The sequence below is a fragment of the Desmodus rotundus genome, chromosome 5 (genome assembly GCF_022682495.2).
Source record: "Desmodus rotundus isolate HL8 chromosome 5, HLdesRot8A.1, whole genome shotgun sequence".
Classification (NCBI taxonomy): Eukaryota; Metazoa; Chordata; class Mammalia; order Chiroptera; family Phyllostomidae; genus Desmodus; species Desmodus rotundus.
The window spans coordinates 34,026,850-34,050,024 of record NC_071391.1 but is presented as its reverse complement, the minus strand read 5'-3'; the positions used below and the strand labels follow the sequence as shown (position 1 = coordinate 34,050,024).

General features: G+C 35.1%; 1 protein-coding gene across 5 annotated transcripts in view; it reads right to left on the bottom strand.

Annotated features, from left to right (window-relative positions):
* The window catches only part of SOX6 (SRY-box transcription factor 6), a 597,341-nt gene that overhangs the window by 469,936 nt on the left and 104,230 nt on the right, over positions 1-23,175 (bottom strand). For 4 of the 5 annotated variants that reach the window (XM_053924605.2, XM_024558829.4, XM_053924606.2 and 1 more), the window contains one exon: positions 5,830-5,903. The exons of the other annotated variant lie outside the window; for it this stretch is intronic. The gene's annotated coding sequence lies outside the window, so the exon portion shown is untranslated. The remainder of the gene's footprint in view (positions 1-5,829; positions 5,904-23,175) is intronic. 5 annotated transcript variants of the gene reach the window in all.

Below are 23,175 nucleotides of genomic sequence, written 5' to 3'. Positions count from 1 at the left end.
ACTTTGCTTTCTACTGAGTTATAGACCATTTATATTTCACATCTAATAGATCATTACATTATAAAATAATAGCTAGTTGTGCATAATCACTACATTTATTGATACTCCTTCACTTCCTTATATTTAAGACCACCACCCAGTTCAAATTATGGCTTTATTTCCCCTTCTCTGTATATATTTAATACCTTTAAGTATTAATGACAGTTGTATAAGAATATTGGAAGATGATTAAGTCTATTTTCTTGGTTAAAACAGGTTGAGAGAACAGCTTTTGGGGGGAATATCCAAATTTATTAGCCATTCTTAAACTAACCCCAAGCCCCACATTGTTTCCAATCTCAAGTTAAAAAGAATTTTTCTCCAAAGGGCACTGAATCACTTTAATGTTGACTCTTGTATTGCTCTACTCCACCTTCAAATGTAGCCAGTAAATTCAGCTTTACTACAATACTATAAAAATGTAAAAGAACCATAATAGCATCTAAAAAAGAGCTGTTGGCACTATATTAGTTTAGAGAAAACCCGAAACTGAATACTAATGCAAAATTTAATGATAATTTGCCTAGTTGCCAAATGAATTACAATAATTATTTTGCCATAATGTGTAAGTTATCTTAAAGGCATCTGAGAATATTACTGTGTAGGATTCAAAATAAGTCTCCAAAGTATCATTGTTCTCATCGGGTTTTTTCAATATAAATAAATCATCAAAATACTACCTTCGCTGTAACACTGTCCTCTGATTAAAGGATTGCCTCATGAGTAAAGAAACAGTATAAAGAGGTCATTCTCTTCTTTAGTAAGCCAGCCTCCTTGACCGGCATCCAGCACAGATCTACCTCACACCACACTCCACTTTACAGTGAATCATGACCGTGAGGTTCCAGCAAAACATTCAAACAGACTCAATGGTTTTACTTCCCTTTTCCTTTATAACCATGACCAAATTTTTAGACTTGAAAAGTAAACCAAGATCAAATTTAGACATGTTGTTTGAAATTAGCAAAGATGACACACTTCAGTGCCAGACAAAAGCCCTGATTTTAAGAGTCGGTTTTAGTCTTCCCTGCAATGGCTAGCTCAGGCGGTGTATTTTTATGTCTGCAGATATTGGCATGTTTCACATTGAAGATTATGACACACCAACTTATTTTGAAATGTTCAAGTCTTCCACTGCACAAGTTTCAAATGCTTCATGACTACCACTGATAATTGAGCAATTAACTTAAAATCTCCAAAATTTGCTGTGATGGCACAATATGTAGTAAGCATCATGAAAGAATAAAAACAGAGGAACTTAGTACAGTGAAAAAAGTAATAAAAGGTAAAAATAGGCCTTAATAATAATAATAGTACTGAGTAAGTTTTAATGGTCCCAGGTTTCAGTGATTTAATGGTGCCAGTAAAATGGTTTAATGAAACAAGTACAGAGTTTTACAAACTTTTTAGAGCAGTTTGTTCTGGTGCAACGAAAAGGAAGCTTCATTCTAACTGGTCTTGTGTAATATTCAGGGATTGGTCCAAAAATAAGTGTGGGTGTTTCATTAGACAACACACACAGAACAATCAAGTTAAAAATCCTGACAGGCAGATTCTTAAGAAATATAAGCTTGCAAAAAAAAAAGATGACAAGTCTTCCTTTAAGTGTAAGACAAAGCAAAACCTCTAGAGTTAAAAGATGACCTCAAGAAGTCATCAAGCTATTGTGAATATGTTTGCAAATCAAAGATTAAGATACATGGATTGACATCAAGAGAGAAGGATGAAATTCAGCTACTCTAGAAAAACCAGAATGTCTCTTCACTGTTCATCCCACCAAGGTCTCTAATGTGGGCTTTTCTAGATAAAACAATAGTATAACCATGAAGAGCAGCTTTTTAGTGCTTAAATAAAGCCAGTGAAACAAATTCCATAAACCTAAATCCTACCTTATTTCCTTGTCAGGCCTTCTTAAAGGTTTGCAAGAAAAAACAACAATTTAGAAAGTCAGAGAGGGAAGAAAGATTCAAACTACAGCAAGTAAAGGATGCTATTAAAAATATTTTTTCTCAAAATTCCAACAATTGTGCCCCAAAACACAACTAAAAGATTAAAAATAGGCCAGGCTATTTTTTCATGTATAAATTAGAAACAGAAAGTGAAGTGAGCAGAAAGAACAAGTGTCTAAGGGCACTAGTATATAAAACTTTAAAAGCTTAAAATGTAATGGATATACACATTCAGATTAGCAAACTGCTTTCAATTAAAGTAGATTTCTAACCACAGTTCACAAATGTATAGTAGCTGTGTGTATTAATGTAGATACTTCAAATGTCAGTATATCTCTAATTAACATGAGCACACAACTGTAAAACTGAGAAGGCACAATTTTAAATTCCTTACATTCCCAGCATTAATGCTTTCATGGGGCAGCTCCCGTTGTCATGGAAAATGGCATTCAAGCCCTATTTGTGGATTTCCACAGCTCATCTTTTTTATTTACCTGCTCTATGTCAAGATTAGCCTGGAATAATATTTCTTAAAGATAATGCACTTAGACCTACTTGTCCTTAAAAATCACAGATGTTTTCACTGAGGGAGCTTTGGACTGAGCTATGCTCAGTTTGAAATAGATTTCTTTCCATTTAAAAATACCACAAAGAGATGAATTTGTGATTGTTTTTTTGTTTCCTAAAATTTTATGCAATTCAAAAATTTCAGCAGAAGCATGGCCTGTGACAGTTTGGGAAAAGGGGGATAGGCAAATGTCAGGGTGGGGCGAATGATCCAGGAAGATAAGAAAGTGAAGTGGTGGAAGGCTCTCTACAATCTCCTCAACTTACTCTACCTCAACTTCTCCAAAATATTTGTATAGCAATCAAGCGGAGACTGCGATACTGATCGATGACAACCAAAGAAAGCTAAAATACTCTGTGAGAAGACAGCCTGATATTTAAAAACAGCACTAAAAGGTTAAGTCCTGCTACTCTGCAAAAATTTAAATAATTCCTACTCACTTCACAGTTACAAAATTAAGCCAATTTAATGTCTGCAAAAACAAGTGTTACACCAAATTAAAATATTGTTATTACTATTGCCTCGAGCATGAGCTAAGCAATAATCACTTTTTGTACCAGACAATAAAATACTTTTTATACCTTCTGTAAGGAAAAGGTTGCTATGAGAGACCATAAATAGAGATAGAATTTTATAAAAGGTAATTTATTTTCAAATCACTAAAAAGGCTTGGGTAACCTGAAAAAGCAGGTTACTTAATAATCTATTTCTATTTTGTTTTGTTTTGTTTTTAATCAATCATTTATTGCCCTAGTAAAATTGAATGGTCAGAATTCCATAATTATTTTTTAATTAGAGATGAAAAACTAAATGTGGGATATTAACATGGAAAACAAAGTCTTGTTACACAATGACTACTTTGAGAAAAGAAAAGGGTGGTTTTCTTTTTTTAAGAGGAAAAAAAAAACCTATAGTAAGATGCTTTCAGCTTAGTAAAGATAGCCATTTTCCTTCACAGTGTTTTCCTCTTCTGACCTAGGTAGTAGATGTGAGTAGGTAAGATTCCAATCGGTTCTCACACACCCTTGGTGTGGCCCATTCATTATGGATGTGCAAAACAATATCCCACCTTCCTTATCTCACAGACCAGCTTCTGCACACCTTACTAAGAAACCTTCCCATGGCCATGAGGTATAACTTTCTCTCTTAGATCATGTAGCAAATAAGCAGTTCCAGGACATGGAAATTAAAGTTCCTAAAAGAAGCCATTGTCACTGATTCCATTTGCTTGTTCTTAAGCCAGACTAGATAAATACTTTTATTTTTTTAGCTGCCTCATCATTCAGTGTAAGTGATAGACAGTTTCAGCAATAATTGAAAGAAATAGGAACTCAAGCATTCTGGATGCCATGTTAATTTTATCCGACTTATCTTAGTCACAGTATCCCGCTACATTTCTCTAATAAGAAGGTTCCACAGCCAGAAGATGACCCTAACAAAGCCTGAGACCACCCACCAAAGGACAACAAAGCTGTGCCCTAAACTAGCATATGACTTGACTGGAAAACAATTACTTTAGGCCTGAATAATTAGCATTACTTTTGCCTAAGCGATCAGGACAAAATCTGAAGTTGAACTGCAGAAATAACTATATGAAAACTATACCCACCTTCTTCTATTTTTAGCATCTTTTTGTTAGATCACAAGAAAAATCTCAGCTATTTGGATCACCTCCATTCAAATTAGTCTGTACAATTGGGGTAGGGAGTAAAGAATTCAGGAAAAAGAGTCTTTAGGTGATGACAAATGTAAGTTATATTTCAATGAAGGCCATCTTAGTTAAAATGCCAGTAATTATCTTGTATTTGTCATTTTTTAATTTAATTATCTTAAAAACTTACTAAAGGGAATGACTGAATGATATGAGAGGAGAGAGAAAGGAGGTAAAATAAAAGATAAAGTAACTAAGATAAGATTAGGACAGTTCAAAATTATTTCCCTTCACTCAGATTTCTAGCAGGATAAGCTCAGCTCCTTGGAATCATCCTTTTTCTTGAGAGCCCTTCAAAGATACTTTACATGTCTTTCTCCATCTTCTTTGCCTCCTAATCCTCGCTATGATACCCTGCACAAATTAAAAGCTTATATTTAATCCAAATGAACCATGTAGTTTAGTGTTCTGTTTTACATTAGAATTAAGTCAGCAAAATAATATGTGAATTGATAGTTTCTGAAAGATAACATCTTATTCTTAAAACATTAAAAATATATAAAATGTATTAAACTATATTAAACAGTCATGTCCATTTTTTTAAAGTTCATTCTAAATGCCAGCCCCAATCAATGCTACTACTAAAAGAAAGGTAAAGCTGGTTTTAAATAAATTTTTGCTGTTCTTTGCTTAAATACTGAGTAACTTAAAGTCTAATTTATAGTTACTTTAAAAAAAAATACTTTCCTAGATGTATATGCTCTAAAACTCCTTTATAAGGGTATACTAACAGGAAAAGATTCTATATCTTTGTTATTATCCAATGTAAAATAGCCCTTTAGATGACAATGGTTTGCAACATGGTACATACACACATAAACATATTTTAGACTCTACCTAAATACAGTATCTTTTTACAGACATTTTTAATACCTGCCACATACTCTAAACTACTTCTGTATTAACAAATATATGCATATAACAAGCCAAAGTACTTTAATTGATCATTAAGTTTCATTCAATTTTTTCTTGAAATTTACCTTTTTTCCTGAGAAAAAGTATCTTTGTTAATATTATTTGGGGGATGGTGAAGAAAGCAGGAACACCCCTAATCTGATATACGTTATACATTCACTAAATGAGTCTTTAGTTCCTTAGCACATAACCCTCCTATACTGGTAGCTCTTTGAAATCTGTATCATCTCACATCTTTTCTGTGAGCATAGGCACAGGGTGCTTTTCATTCCAGACCAGCAGAAAACTGTAAGAATTTACCAGGGTAAATTACTCATGTGCATATAGACTACCCCCCCTTTAAGGTAATTCATTCCTACAATTGAGCCCCATCTTCAAAAAGTAAGGTATTTATTCGTTCAGCTCACTGTAATGGGCCTTGCCATTGCATTGTTTCAATGGAAATCACAACACACTGAGGCTTTTTTCTCATCAGATGAATTTTTTTCTATATTCTCCTTAAGAAAACACACACACACACACAAAATAACACTTTAAAACCACGAAAAAACTAATAAAAGTTCACACGCAAAAGGAGTTAAGAACTTGTTTACAAACTATTACTTTCATTACACAATGAGAAGAGTAATAAATAAACCAATACTTACAAATACGCAAAAAAAAAATCAGCCCCAGCACCCAGAAATCACTGGTAAATTGCCTTTGAATTCATGAAAGTGACCTGAAAATTTAGACAGAAAATGAAATGAAAAGGTTAAGTAAATAGCCTTTATATGTTTTATTAAAGAAGTATACATTCTGACTACAAATCATGCTATTTTTGACTCAGGCAGTTGTCCCCATCTACTCTAACAACTTTTTCTAAGATGGTAATAACAAAAGAAACAATTATTTCATTGTTCTACTGCTAAGAATACAATATCTCCAGCCATTATAGTTTTAAAAAATTGTCAGTAATAAAGTTGGTGTTTAAAAGCATAAGTAAAAACAAAAGAAAAAATGTCTGTTTAAAAAAGAGAACTAAAGGCTTACAAATTACATTTGAAAAACATGTTTAATTTATGTCTACAAGTTAAAATGAATTAGCTTCACAGAAAATATCTTGGTTGCCTTCAACAAGAATACCTTGTAGGTGGAACAAACATGAAAGGGTGCAGTTTTTGTTCTACCTAGAGTGTGGAACCCATTTAGACTCTTAGGTTACACACAATGCATACAATGCAGTCTGTATGAGCTACAACTCAACCCAAAATTCTTTTGCTTGCACACACTTTAATTCTGGCCGAAGAGGTAACAGATGCAACTCTCACACACAGGGCTAGCCTTGTAAAAAGTTTAACTAGCACAATGAGTCACTTTATGCCTCTAAATATCTATGGTTTCCTCTCTCCAGAACCCCCATGCATTAGAAGGTAGTTTGGTAGTTTATTTTTATTGTTTGGTCTAAATACAGCACATTTTTAGTTCCATGAAAACAAAGAAACGTTGTTGCAAAGGCTATATTCTTTCCCAAATGTGAGGATGGCTATAAGCAGTGTTCAACTGAAAATAATAATGGAGCTTAGGTTCCTAATTTAGGTCAGAAACTTTCTTAGACTCTAGGGATTGGTTTGATTCAATCCTCATTTTTTAAAAAATATGGCCAGTAAATATCTAGCTTAGTTAACCTAGTTACCTAACTAGATTTAAATAAAATTCATTCTGAAAAAAAAAAAAGAATCTTGATTAACATCATTTGTAGGAACTACTACTCCCAATGTTGCACTTATAGCACAAATGGCCATAATATATTAGGTATGGCACCTGAAATAAGCTGAGATACAAAATAAATACCTAACTCAGCCCTTCTCTAGCTCCTAAAATACGCTTCTTCCTAAAAGACCCAGAGAATTTACTGTATTTTCTAGTAGGGCTGATAGATAATGAATCTGTCCTGGGCTTTTGGACAGCTTTAAGTAGCAATGGTGAATATACCCATTAGGTTTCTTCACCAGACCTCCTTCTCTTTGTAAGGAATGGTGTCTCAGGCCTTCCCCAATCCAGTTTCCAGCAACTCTGTAATGCCTACTTCCACAAATGCGAGAAGTACTGGAGAGTCTGGCCAGGGGAAGGTAGCTCTGTCACTTATTTTTGGTATTACATCCTTCTCCTTCTTATGGCTTTCTGATGTCTTAGGATCCAGGAGAGCAGTTTTATCTGGGACATCACACAACCCTATGTGGACACACTCTGTGTACTATGCAAGGCCAGCAAAGCATACTGGTTCTCTTACAAGTTTTTCTCATATTTTATCCTACCTTGAAAGATAAATTATAGCTTTGAAGTTATCCACAAACTAAATCTATAGCAAAATGCTGTATATCCAAAGCCTAAACTCTGGAAGAATCCAAAAGGGTTTTTAAGTACTTGTACATTTCCAAAGTAATCACACCTTATCCTTCTAGCAAACATTTTTTTAAAGCATGAATTGAAATTATGCAACATAATACAATACAGCTCATTCCTTCATTTGCATTTAAATGTTGGGAGATAAAATAAAGTGCATGCAGAATACATTGTGGCTATGTGTAGCTTTTTTTCCCCCCAATCATTAGACTCTAAGAGTTAAGATCTCTAACTCTGGAAATATTTTAAATTTAGGACAATTCAAATTCCAGAGTAAATAATATTTTAATGTGCATTAATAAGAAGTCGATAAATCTCATTTGTCATATTGATACATAGGTTAAAAGCAGCTCTGAATCTCACTTTCAACTGATTTATACTATTAGTGAGTTTCGTAACAAACAATTAAAAAGTGTAAGATCACAGAGTTCTTTATTATAACAAAAAGAATTTAATACATACTTCTTTCTGAAGAGAATTTAGGAATAAACAAGCAACATATTACAACAGGCAAAGAGTTAAGAATTAACTCACAAGAATTAACACGCTGCCCTGACTGGTATGCTGGTGTGGCTTATTGGGTTGGGCTTTGTCCCGCAAACCAAAAGGTTGCTAGTTCGATTCCCTGTCAGGGCATGAGCCTGGATTACGAGCCAGGTCAGCAGTTGGTGGCATGTGAGAGGCAACCAATGGATGTTTCTCTCTCACATCAATGTTTCTCTCCCTTTCTTTCTCCCTCCCTTCCCTTCTCTCTAAAAATAAATAAATAAAATCTTTATAAATACATACATACATACATACATACATACATACAAATTAGCACACAACTTGAAGTAAGCTACATCTTTGAGAACTAAAGAAGTTTAAGCTGAGAAGACATTTCCAAAATAAAAGTGGCCACTTTTGTCCTGAGGGCAGCACAGAAGAAAACAGAGAAAAAAACAAATCACCATCTGTTCTAGAAAAATCACAATTTGTTAAGTAAAATGAATCCTCAGAACCATAGATCATTCCATTTTTCTGTTTGCTTATTCATTCAATCATTCATCAAGTACATAGAGATTGCACTGAACAGTCTGAACACACACAAAAAAATTTAAATAAATAAAATCATTATAATGGATACCTAAAACTATACTATATTAATTATACCTCAATTTAAAAATTAAAAGAACAAATAAATAAATATGGTCTTTCCTCTCACGAATTTTTCAATCAATAATCCAACATGCCACAGATTACTATATCTAACCATGGTGGCGACATGCTTCTGATTATTTGGTCATCAAATAAATGTAAATAAAATATTTTCACCTACAATAATTGGCAAAATATTTTGTTAATTGGTCAAAAAATAGTACTGGTGAAGATGTGGAAAAATAAACTTTCATGTACCATTGATGAGATTATAAATTGCGTATAACTTTTCTGAATGGTAATTTGACAATACGTGTTAAAATTTCTAATGTCAATCTCCTTTAAGTTTGCTATGCTACTTCCAAAAATTCTTCTTGGGACTAATTGCAAATAATAATAATAATAAAGATATATACCTGTAATGGGTATATGTTCATTAGAGCACTTTTATAACAGCCAGAAATTGGAAATAAGTTACTAACTGGATAAGTAAATTATGACATATACATATAACATTATTCCTATAATCAATAAAAATTATAATATAAACCTATATTTACTGATATAAAATTATGGCCACAATATATTATTGAATAAAAAAGCAAGATGTATAATAAGAACCAATAAATTTATAGAAAATCAAATGTATATACACACACACCTTTCACAAAGTAAAATATAATTTAGCAAAAATATTAACATTGAGTGAAATACAGGCTTATTTTTACTTTCTTATACTAATGAGTTGGCGATTGAGATTTTTATATTTAATGTGTCTAATTTGTCCCCAAACAATAAAGCTATTTTTTAAATTCTGTATATCACTTATACATTCAAAAGTAATCACCCAAATCTGGCTAACTTGCTATTCATCTGGCAGCAAAAGCCAAATATTAATATTAGTTGCACAGACAAAAACCTCTGAATTACAAGGCAACTTCAAACAAATATCTTGACATCAAATGAAGAAACCATAAACATTTTCACAAAAGCATGTCCCACTCTCCCCAAAATAGGTAATAGGTTGAAGGAAAACAACAAATAAAAACACTGCCATCTCCCTGTATAATTAGACTTTAAAAGCTTTCAAGCTAAATTTTTAAATCCTGCTTAAAGCTGACTCTAAGCCACACCCATTTCTTTTTTTACCCTCATTTCTTTTTTTAATTTGCTTTAGCAAGAAGGTTCAAGCATCAAATGGGTGGTTGGATTAGTTTATGTAGAATTTGAATTGATTATAAAAAATGAGATATGAAAGGAACTGATAATAAGTTAATGCCCAATATTTTAAAAATGCAATTGCTAATAATGAGAACACCACTATAGTGAATGGAAAAATTAGGGTTTAGTTATTGACATTTATATTTTCTAGGGCAAAACTAAGAGTATTTCTGAGGTGTCAAGAAAGATACTTTAAGATACTACCTAGTCCAAAACTTTGCTTTCATGGAACAAAACCTATTTCTTTAAAAAAGAAGAATTTCTCCTATTTTAAAACTCTCTAAAAATAGTTATTATTAAAGCCTACTCACAGTAGCCTATTTATTTATTCTATGCTGTTCAACCTACATCTTCAATATAATTTCAGTACTGAGGACCACCATTTAGAAGGGACATTGACAAGTATGCTGAAGAGATTGGCTAAGAAATTTTACAGGAACCATTAAAATGGTTGCATGTTCTAAAGATGGTTAGTTGGAACAAACTTTAGAAATCATTGAACTCTTTGGTCTCAGGATTCCTTTACATTTCTAAAATTAAGAGTCCCAAAAAGCTATGCTTACATTTACCAATATTTGTCATATTAGAAACTAAAGATCAGGAAAAAATTATTAATTCACTTAAAATAAAATATATAATTAAATAAAAATCACTTACATGGTAACATAAATAACATACTTTTAAAATATAAGCATATTTACCAAAACAAAAAAATTTGAAGACAGGCACTGTTTTGTATTTTTCCAAATCTCTTAAATGCCTGGTTTAATAAAAGACAGGTGGATTTTCATAGGTGTTACTGCATTCAAACTGTGATATGTTGATTTGGTGGAAGTATGTGAAAAATATCCATCTTCACACAAATATGAAGTTAGAAAGAGGTAGTGTGTTTTAGTAGCCTTTCCACATAATTGTAGCTATTCTTTGATATTGCATCAAAATTTGACAATAGTTTCTCAAAGGTTAATTACAACATGTAATCTGAAACCTGAATATCAATGAACTTTTTATATTCTGTTACTTTATATTTTTTAATTTTTTTAAAGATGTTATTTATTTTTAGAGAGAGAAGCAGAGGTAGGGAGAAAGAGGAGAGAGACATCGATGTGCAGGAGACATATCGATCAGCTGCCTATCACACACCCCCAGCTGGGGACCAGGCCTGCAACCCAGGCTTGTGCCTGACTGGGAATCGAACCGGTGACCTTTCATTTCACAGGCTGGCACTCAATCCACTGAGCCACACCAGCCAGGGCTATATTCTGTTATTTTAAATCCCACTGGTTTTTGAGTTCACAGGCTGGCACTCAATCCACTGAGCCACACCAGCCAGGGCTTTCCCACTGGTTTTTAAATTCATCTTTTACCCATACATGATTTTGCAAAATGTATCGGTTCATTTGGGAAATACCAGTTCACTGTGTTGTGCAGATCTTTGAAATGTTGACATATTTCATTATTCAATATTTTTAAAAATCAAATTTGTTCATATCATTACCAATCTTATCAGAAAAGCTTTAAGGATTGGGAAGCCATCAAGCTCAGGGTGGTAGATACCAGTTTTCCAAACAACTAATTTTCTCTTGAAAGCTCAAATTTTATTAATGACAACAAACAGTGTCAGTTGATTTTCTTACAATGGCACAGACACTTTTCTCATTTTTTAGAATATGTCTGCCAAGCATCCAAGTCTGAATAACCATTGTGTGTCTGTTAGCCATTCTTTCAAGCAAAAAGGATGTTCTATGAAAAAAAAAAAAAAATGCAGTTAGTTCAACTTGCAATTCAATCACACAAATGATTTTCCTCAAGGTAAACATTGTCCTTGGGTATGTAGCATAAATGCTTTCTGTATACTTCCCATTTTATCACAGAGATCAAGAATTAATAAAATAAATTATTTTAATGTTTCATCTACAATATTATTAATTTAAACTAGCTTTTTTTTTCCTGAGTGGTGATGATTAAAAAAACTCAATGACTATTAATACAATGTGGTGTCACTGCCCTGATTTGTTTAAGGTACCAGCAGTTTTGTCCAAAATTGCTTTGTACCCGCAGTGTAAATGTCAACACTGTGAAAAGGGCAAATAGCATCTTAGTATTATGATTAAAATAGTTTGCGTGACTTTTCAGACCCCTTGAAAGGGCCTCAGGGGTCCCCATGTGTCCACCAACCACATTTTGATAATTGCTTACATGTACTCTGATAATCCATTTTGCAGTTTAGGAAACTAACTAGTTTAATATTTTCAAGCCCACAAAGAGGTAATATCTAACATAGTGAGTGTAACACAGTAACTACTAATTGAAAGTTTAGTTTCTCTTTCTTCTTTCCAAAAGGAAGACTACTAATGGGTGGGAATTACAAGGTGATGGATTTTAGCTTAGTCCAGACAAATCTTTAAAAGCAATGGAATAAATTGCCTTATAAAACAGAGATCTGCTGTTGGAGTTGTCAAAGTTAAGTCTAGATAACTCTCTGTCAGGATGTTGTAGAAAGCATTGTTACATTGAGCTAAAAATTGTACCAAAACTTAGCTGATTATGGAATCACCTAGAAAGCCTTTATAAAATTCAAATCTCTGGGCCCCACCCCAAGCCTACTGAACCATATCTCCTTGAGCGGGCCAGGAGTTTACATGTTTTAAAAGCTCCACAGGTGATTGTTAAAGCCGGACCAGCTGTAGATGGTGTTCAAGAACTGCTATACCTTTTCCCTCTAAAGATTCTAACATTCTATGATTATGCAGTTTTATATTTTATCAACATTTTAATGTAACACTTCCTAAGCCTTCTTTAACACATTATAGAGGGTCAAAATCAAGGTATTTCTGTGTCGGAAGAGGAAGAAATAATGTTGAATTTCTTAGACCCACCAGTTCACCTTTGCCCGCATGTGTAGCAGAATGGTGAATCAGAGAAAGAATTGCCTAATATTTAATACATTTTCACAAGCACCAACACTTTACTGTTCTCCTGAAATAACAATGAAGATCTGTCAGTGAATAAGGATGGTCAGTATAAAAATAGTGTCTACATGAAAAGTAAATGAGATTACTTAGAAGACAGCATGTCTTCCACTTTACAAAAGCAGCTTATTGCAATGAAATGAACCAAGACCAAACTACAGACCACAAACTTCCAAACCCTATTTACAGAAACACCACGTGACTTAACTCCCCAAAACTCTTGTATTTTGAGGTCTTGACTACAGACAAATTCCGCATATTTCTTAACTTTACACTTTATACAACATAAAGCAGCAAGGCCACTTGACCAGAATCAAATAAATATGGCAGTAGGTGAAAAAGAAATTTGGAATTTTGTTTGTAATTTTTCACTCAGTACACTTGCTCTCTTTTAGCTCTTCATTCATGTCCTCTGCTTTTCTTAGCAATATATACTTCTTTGGTGTTGCTTTGGTGTTTTTAATATATCTTTTTTTCTTGCAGCCTATCCGATTTCAGACATATACGGTATCAACTTAGTAACAACAGTCAAAAAAGGTCTTGTGTAATTAGGACTGGAGAAAAAAGTGATTATCAAAACATAATCCTCAGACTCCCTAAATCAGAACTACTTGAGGTGTTCATTAAAAAAATTTTTTTAAAGAGTTTTGGGTCCCATCCAGATCTATTGATTCAGCAATTCTGAAAGTATGGCCTAAACATCTATTTTAAAGCACAGCCCCCAGGTAGTTCCTATGCTCACTAAAATTCAGGAACTGCTGGGTCAAAGGGCCAATGTGTTAAATGTGGATAAGTTCACAAAAACTTTTGTGCAAATATGAAAATTTTGTAACTCTATAAAGTGTTTAATCTTACTGAAGATGTTCTCAATGATTTTGCCATACCTATTTTTTTAATAAAACATTTTCTTCAATGTAAAGAAGAATTAGAAACTCGACATGGAATTTAACTTAAAAATTAAGTCTTGGTATTTCAGGATGGTGGTTTTTTGTTGTTGTTTTTGTTTTTAATTTGAGAGCTCAGCAGCAATTCAATTAACATGTCTGAGAGTCCACAGGATGTACAGCATGAATTGGGATCTCTGGGAATATAGAACAATAAAGCACACCCCCAGATCTCGAATTACTAAACTTGGGTTCATTGTAAGATAAATATTAGAGTTAGAATAGTCTCAACATTTGCAGTGCATTATCGTATCCAGAAAGAAGAAAGGGTTCAATCCCTGCTGAGTTTCTTCCCCAAAGTCCTGCTCACAAAATAAACTGGCAGAACATTTAAGGAGTAATCATTTAACAAAACCTCACAAATAAGTACTAATTTTCTACACCCATGCATTTTTTAATTCAGTCTACTATTTTCTGTAGGGTAAACTGACAAAACAAATGAGTCAGGACTGTTTTTTTGTACTTGTTCTAGGTACTTAAATCAAGATAAATGTAAAGACTTCTAAAGAGGGTCCATTTTGATACTCATTTTAAGAAACTCATTCACCATTCTCAGTACTACTCCCTCTTAACCACAAACAATGACCTCAGTAATGGAGCTCTGTAATTTAGAGTATCAGGCAAATAACACCAAGTAACTCAGATGAGTTGACACCGCCTGTTGTGCAAATATGTACTAAGGATGAGATTATAAAAATAACAGCTGAATTATCAACTGGATTCAGACCAGAATAATTTATGTGAATGCAGGTTCAACATAGTCTGAACTTGGCTACATTGCATGTATGTAGCACTTGATATTTTTGAAGCACTTCTCAATTTGTCATAATAATTCAAAAGGGGGGAGGTGCTAAAAGAAAAGGAGAAAAATGAAGATCTGATGACTACAGGCTAATTATCTAAGAGTCCTAATTCCCAGAGTAAATCCTAGTTACTCATCATTTACTGAATGTTTGCTCTATGCCCAGCACCATGTTAAGCACTGGAAAAACAAAAGTGAATGAAGTAGAGCTAGTAACTTCAAGGAGTTCACAGCCTAAGAAAGGAGACAAATAAGTACAACTTTGTGCAAAATATGTTAGGTAAAGAAATCAGATTATAAAACTATATAATCTCATTTTCTGAAATAAAGAATATGCATAGAAAATGTGCATATTATCATTTACCACCCAAGGTTCTTGTAAGGATTAGAGATATGAAAATGCTTCCTAGATGGGCTATCCCTTCCATAAATATAATTTCCTTTTTGCTTTTTCCCTGAGATTCTGTTTAAATGCGCCCAAGTCACAATTTACACAGATGACCTGGTAGCTAATGTAACCACCCACTCTTTAAGAAGAGTGTCTTAAGGGTACATTACCCTAGAATTGTGTCCTTCGCAATGCTACCCTATCATCACACTCAATAACTACACAGTGCATATCCATGGAGAGCTGTCATACACTATGCATTAGTCCTTCCCAGACCTAACACGGTCCTGTGCAGAAACAAATTAAGAGAATCGTGTAAATAGATTCTGCTCATCCTATGGAGAATTGTATACTTTCCACAACAATTTAAAGACTTCACTGTAAAGTCCAGATAAAATCTGGCCTAGCATCTCTCAGAGATGGCCTCTCTTCCTAAGGTAAAATATCAGGGGTAGCAGGATGAGATGCTTCCAGATTTGCAGAAAAGGAAACAGACACATCACTCACTTAGGATCACATGACAAATTGGTGACAGAGCTTTCATTTTAAGCCAGAGTTTCCAGTTACTGTGCTTATGTCCATTCTAGGAGGAACATCAATGTCTCCTGTTACTTCGTCTGCAAAATGGTATGCTTAGTACTCACTTCTCTTGTGATATGTCAGTTTTGTTACTTCACTCTCCTGTTTAACTCATTTGAGAAAAGACATTTTGTAAAACAGAAAAGGTTTAAATTCCTATATTTTTAAATACATTTCTCCAGTGTCAGCACTATCCCATCTCCCTCAATCCTATCAACCGCCAATTCCTAGATCTTCATATACTGGAATTTTCCTAATTTCACCTTCTTTTTCTGATCTACAATGAGATTGATGGGACAGCTTGTGAGGGTTGGTGGTGGTGGTGGTGGTGGTGGTGTGTGTAGATATACACAGAAAAAATACCCTGCTACATGCTACATAAATCTCATTTCCATACACCAGTTATTTTCAAACAGAGTGCCAAAAGTGGCACACTTGTGCCACAAGAATTTTTAAAACGTGCAATACCTGACTATTTAGCCAGGGCACTGACCTCTTTTCCCTGAGACTGTCAAATAAAAAATGACAATAGCCAACACAACAATAACCATCCACTGTGAACGCCCTATCTTGAACCATAAACAGGAAGTCTGTCTGGGAAATGTCCAGCCATTCTTAATTCAATGAGAACAGTTTACATGACATCAATGTAACCTGACAGCCAAGGAGAGTGGACTGGAATGCATATGTGTGAACAACGACAACTTCACTGTACTAGTCAGTGGTGGCATTAGACGCCATTGAGTGAGCATGTGTACTGTGTATCCTTCACATTCAAAATGACTGTGTAAGTAGAGCAACAATTCTGCATCAAATTTTGAGTTAAGCTTGAACATTCCTCTGTGGAAACTATTTGCATGACTCAGAAGGCTGCAGCAAGGGGCAACTGGTGATTGGCAGCTTCATCACAACAACGTGCCCACTCATGCCTCACATCTCAGGCAGTTTTTTTGTTTGTTTTTGCTTTTTTTGTGAAACATCAAATCACCCAGGTGATTCAGCCCCCTACAGCCCATATTTGGTTCCCTGCAACTTCTGGCTTTTCCCAAAACTAAAATCACCTTTGAAAGGGAAGAGATTTCAGACCCTAGATGAGATTCAGGAAAATACGATGGGGCAGTTGATGGTGATTGGGAGAACTGTGTGAGGTGCCAAGGTGCCTGCTTTGAAGGGGACTGAGGCATTATTTCTATGTACAATGTTTCTTGTATCTTGTATCGTCTTCAGTAAACGTCTCTATTTTTCATAGTACATGGCTGGGTATCTTCTGGACAGACTTCATATAAAGGTCATGTAATAGAGTTGCACCTTATTGGTCATGTCACATAATAAGGTTTCAACTAATTGGTTAATTTTGGGTACCAGAAATCCTTATATACAAGTATATACACCTGATTTTTTAAAAAGTCGCTTTGGAGAAAAATGGTAAGTAGTTACTATTACTATTTATTGTAAATCAATCAAAATTATACCTATTTTTATCAGATCATCAATAAATATATCTTTTGGTATGCCACAGAATTTTAGTAGTCTATGTGTGCCGTGGGATGAAAAAGGTTGAGAACTGCTGCCCTACATTGCTGCTCTCGTGCCAGCCAGCATTGGAAAAAAAACCACTGCCTTTTTTTCTGTGAGATGAAAGAAATGCATGGAAATCTCCAGTACTCAAATCCAAGCCCTAGATGTCGTCCCTATCAACTCTGGTTTCTACAGACTTCAAAATTAAAAAAAAAAAAAAAGAAGAAGAAGAAGAAGAAGACGACTAGACATTATTAAGTAAATTCTATAGGCCTACAAATGTTCAATTGATACTTACTTTCTCATTAAATCCTCATAATAACTCCGTGTCAGGATTACTATCCTCATTTTATATATTTTTTTAAAACCCTGAAACTTAATAGGATTAAATATTCACAAAGGTAGCACTCAAATTCACAATCTTGGTTTCAAAGATAATGCACATTTCATTTTTCATTTAAGTAGCATGCCTTAATAACTCAGATTTTAGCCTTTCAAAACCTATTGGTTCTGATGCTAAAAGAGCTCCTTTTAAAAGATTCTAAATCCTACCATTTCTGTACACTGATCCTACCCCTGCCCTTCAACCGTCAGAGATCTCTGGGACAGGCACTATGCCAAGTCTACACATCAGCCTACAATTCAAAGCCTCCTTCTTGCATATTCTACCTCAGAGTAGCTTCCCAGAATAATTTTGCTGGCCAGAGGAACATTTCTTCTAAAAAAAAAAAAAAAAAAAGAAAGTATTTACCATGTACTTCATATATACAATATGGAAACTAACAAAACCTAAAGAGAAATATTATAAGGTCAAGAATGTTAATTTTCATATTAAATAGATAATTTAAATTTGAGATGATTTCAAAAATTATTTTTAAATTTCTTTCAAAAGATAAAATAATCTTAATAACCTATAGGTTTAACATGTGTAATATATAAATATTACAAAAATGTAAAAATTAAAATAGTAAATGACACAGGAATAATAGGTAGATCAATGAACAACAGAAAATCTAGAAATAGATGACAGTTTACAGAAAAATTTAGTATGTGATATGTGACAGTTCAAGTCAATAGAGAAATAATAAACAGTTCAATAAATGATATTAGAAATGGGTAGATATTAAAAAAAAAAACATTGAATCCCTAACTCACACTTTACAATAAAATAAATTTCAGATGGATTTTAAGAGCTCCAACAAATCACTAAGAAAAAAATAGAAAAATAGGCCACAAAAATAAATGGAATATCTACAAATGAGTAAACAGAAAAAGCAAATAAGCTAAAAATGTGTTCAATATCACAATTCTTTTTAATCATCACCTGAGAGTATATGTATTGACTTTAGAGAGAGAGGAAGGGAAAGAGAGAAAGAAACATCAATGTGAGAAAGAAACATCAATCAGTTGCCTCCTGTACATACCCAGATCAGGGATTGAACCCTCAACCTAGGCATGTGCCCTGACCGGGAATCGAACCCTCAGCCTTTTGTTCTACAAAAGCAACACTCCAACCAACTAAGCCACCTGGCCAGTGCCAATATCACAATTTTTAAAATGCTCATACAACAATTCACAATTCAATACAAGATAACATTTTAGCAAAGATTTAAAATATTCACATACATGAGAACTCAGGAGCTCATTCATTGAAATATAGCACAATCTTTCCAGACAGCAATTTAATAATTCTTTATTCCCTATATCACTTATGAAAAAATTCAAAAACATGAAAAAGTATAAGCAAAAAGTTAGAGATACTCTATTCCATAACTCCAAATTTTAAATATACATGTCCTTTGATACAAAAATTCTACTTCTATTTTATACTAACAAAATGTTGAACAAGTGGGTAAAGCTCATTGTACAAAATGTTCACTGAAGTATTGTTTATAATGGCAAGTTTCTGGAAACATCCAAAGGCTCATCAATATTGGAGTGAGTAGGGTACAACCACAAAACAGAATATAATGCAGTCATTATAATTGTGATATATACCCACACTTATCAACAAGAATGATGTCCACAGCCTATACTTACTGGGTGTGGGGGAGGCTAATAAAGCATATACATTTTTTCCATTAACATAAAGACACAGATTACTATATGAATATGTATGTACATGAATATAAAAAAGGATATACAGCAAAATGTTATTTATGAATGTTGATAGCTATATATATGCATAAATAGAAGAAAAAAGAATATGCAAGAAAAGGTTAGTAATGAATGTTGAGAGTATAAGTAAAATGTTTTTTCTACTCAGAAAAAAAGAAAATTTTTGTAGACATGATTTTCTACAATTTCCTATTGTCTGTGTTTTTACATGTGCTGACATTCATTTATTGTGTAATTAGAAAAAAGCCTTTTTATCTTAAAATAAATCAAAATTAAGGTAAAAATTATAGATTCAAACACAACTTTTAAGTAAATAAACTACACCATAAAAGTCCTAAAGGAAAACATAGGCAGGAGAATCTCAGACATTCCACGCAGCAATATTTTCACTAATATGTCCCCTAGAGTAAGGGACATAAAGGAAAGAATAAACAAATGGGACCTCATCAAATTAAAAAGCTTCTTCATGGCTAAAGAAAACAGCATTAAAATGAAAAAAGAACCAACTATATGGGAAAACGTATTTGCCAATGATATCTTGGACAAGGGTTTGATCTCCAAAATGTATAAAGGACTCACACAACTCCACTCCAGGAAGACAAACAACCCAATTAAAAAATGGGCAAAAGACTTAAACAAGACACTTCTCCAAGGAGGACATACAGAGGGCCCAGAGGCATATGAAAAGATGCTCAGCATCACTAGCCATCAGAGAGATGCAAATTAAAACCACAATGAGATACCACTTCACACCAGTCAGAATGGCCATCATTAATAAATCAACAAACACCAAGTCCTGGCCAGGATGCAGAGAAAAGGGAACCTTAGTGCACTATTGGTGGGAACGCAGACTGGTGCAGCCACTGTGGAAAACAGTACGGAATTTCCTCAGAAAACTAAAAATGGATCTGTCTTTTGACCTGTCAATTCCACTACTGTGGTTATACCCTACCCTAAGAACCCTCAAATAACAATCCAAAAGAACCTGTGCACCCCAGTGTTCATAGCGGCATAATTTACAATAGCCAAGCACTAGAAGCAACCTAAGTGCCCATCAGTAAATGTGTGGATCAAAAAACTATGGTACATGTACATAATGGAATACTACACAACAGAAAGAAAGGAGCTCCCCTTCAAAACAGCATGGATGGAACTGGAGAGCATTATGCTAAGTGAAGTAAGCCAGGCAGTGAGGCACAAATACCATATGATCTCATCTTTAACTGGAACCTAATCAACAAAACAAACAAGCAAGCAAAATATAACCAGAGACATTGAAATTGTGAACAATCTGACAGTAACCAGAGGGGAGGTGGGAGGGGATAATGGGGTGAAGAGGGAAGGGTTTTCAAGAACAACTATAAAGGACACATGGACAAAACCAAGGGGGGTAAAAGCAGGGGAGGGAGGTGGAGATGGATGGGTTGGGGGTAAGTGGTGGGGGGTAAATGCAGACAACTATAATTGAACAACCATAAAATAACTTTTTACAAAAGAAAAATAAATTTGAAAATACAACTTTTTATAAAACCAAACTATAACCTCAAATATGTTACTGAAAACAATAGATAATCCTAATATCAGTAAGAATAACAATGCTAAATCTAAAATGGTATGTTGAGACTGAGCTACACCAGCGAGGGCACTTCACAGCATTTTAACTTGATCTACTCCTAAACTCTACTCACCCGTAATTCAGTAGACTTGAATAATGAACAAACTGAACTATCAAGGAAAATGGGAACAGACTCATAAATGGAGAGCAGGATGACAGCTAGTGGGGGGAGGTTTAGGAGGTAGAAGGTTTGATTAAAAAGGAAAAAGGAGGAGAGGTTTTTTTATTTTATTTTATTTTATTTATTTATTTATTTTTATTCAGTTACAATTGTCTGCATTTTCTCCCCTTCCCTCCACCCCACACCAGCCAGTCCCACCTCCCTCCCCCACCTCTACCCTCCCCCTTGATTTTGTCCTTGCGTCCTTTATAGTAGCTCCTATAGACCCCTCTTCCCACTATCCTCTCCCCACTCCCCTATGGCTATTGTTACAATGTTCTTAATTTCAATGTCTCTGGTTATATTTTGTTTGCTTTTTTCTTTTGTTGATTATGTTCCAGTTAAAGGTGAGAATATATGGTATTTGTCCCTCAAAAAAGGAGGAGAGTTTTTTAAGATGGCGGCGAGATAGGTGGGAGCGGAGTCAACTTCCCTCTGCACCTGGGTGAAACACCTACCCAATCTACTGAGGAGCAAAGTTAACAGCCAACAGCACCCTGGCATTTATGAAGATAGGAGACCAAAAAGTATAGAGGACACTGAAAAAACAGCAGGTAAGGGGATTGTTTCAGGACAAAAAGGTCCCTGGGACCAGCATGGGGACCAGGGCGACTACAGACCCAGGCCTGCACCTGCCAGGTCTGCCTCAGGACTCCTGGGAGAGAGCTGGGATAACGGCTCCCTCCCCTGCCAAACAAGGCTTGAGCAGCACCGTGAGAGACCTGGTTGCTTGAAGTCGCAGGGAGTGGAATAAGGACGAAGTGGTAAACCCATGGAGACCGTGGGAGCTGGCTTGGAAGAGTTGAGAGTTGGGCGGTGTGGGACCCTGACCAGGACAGTCCCCAGTCTAGCTGGAGAGGTGGGCTGTGTGAAAGGACAGGCCCTTCCTTGTACAGAGGTAGCTGCAGGACTGAGCAGGAGGATTTTCCCAAAAAGAAAAAGACCCTCAGGGGCACTTTGGGGAATTCCCCTGCAGCAACATCTCCAGTCTCCTCTCACCCCCGCCACCCTCCCGTCCTGGAAGTGTGTGCATCGACTGGGGACTGTGAGCATCTACTGGGGAGTGTCCACACCTCATCTAGGAGGGAACTGAGACCACAGGCACTGGGGAGAGTGCAAATTAAGGAAGGCTCCGCGTGCAAACCCATAGCTCGGAGGAGGCCTACCATAAAAAAGAGTAGGTAGAAGCCAGGAGCACCAGGATACCTCCTGGAAGAGGAAACCCACCAACAAAGGAAACACCAACAGATAAGAACAGAAGAAAGTGAAGGAGGGAGTGGAAGTCACACTAAGTCAACCCAGGACCTATCTGAAAATACAAATAAATAGTGAAGAAATTACTAAGAACAAACAACTGAACAAGAGCAAGAGAAAAGCCTCAAAACCTTGTACACTTGGAAGAACCAGCTCCAACACAACCTGCCCACACCTGCACAACAGAAAACAAGAGGTGGGGGACAGACTGACCCTCCGATAAACAGCTGGACGGAAAGACCCACCAAAGAAAGACCCAAAAAGAACCAAAAACCGAAGACGTACAAAGAGCCAACATAAACCACAGCCCAAGATCAGTAAGATCGGGAGATCAAGGAGACTGTACCACTGAATCTCACAGGTATTCTATCACAGAATTTTACACCAAAAACCCAGGGGGTCAGAACAGAGCAACTTAAGAAGCAGAGGCTAACAAGAAGAGTCTCACAAACAATGGAAAGACGAAGAAACAATCCCCAAATGAAAGGAAAGGGGGAAGTCTCAGATGCTAAATGAAAAAGAGGCAAGTCAACTATCAGATAATGAGCTCAAAGAATTGGTTATAAGGAAACTTAATGAGCTCATACAGAATTACCAAAAACTACAGGGAAATTACAATGAACTCACTGCAAACTATATCAACATGAAAAAGGAAATAGAAACTATCAACAAGGACCAAGAGGAAATGAAGAATACAATTTTGAAACTGAAGAACAGAGTAGAAGGAATCAAAAGCAGGCTTGATGAAGCAGAGGATTGGATTAGCCAACTGGAGGACAAGGTAGAAAAAAACACCCAGAATGCGAAAGAAAAAGAAAAGAGGCTCAGAAACAATGAAGAGGGGTTAAGGGAAATGCAGAACAACATGAAACACAATAATATCCGTATAATAGGGATACC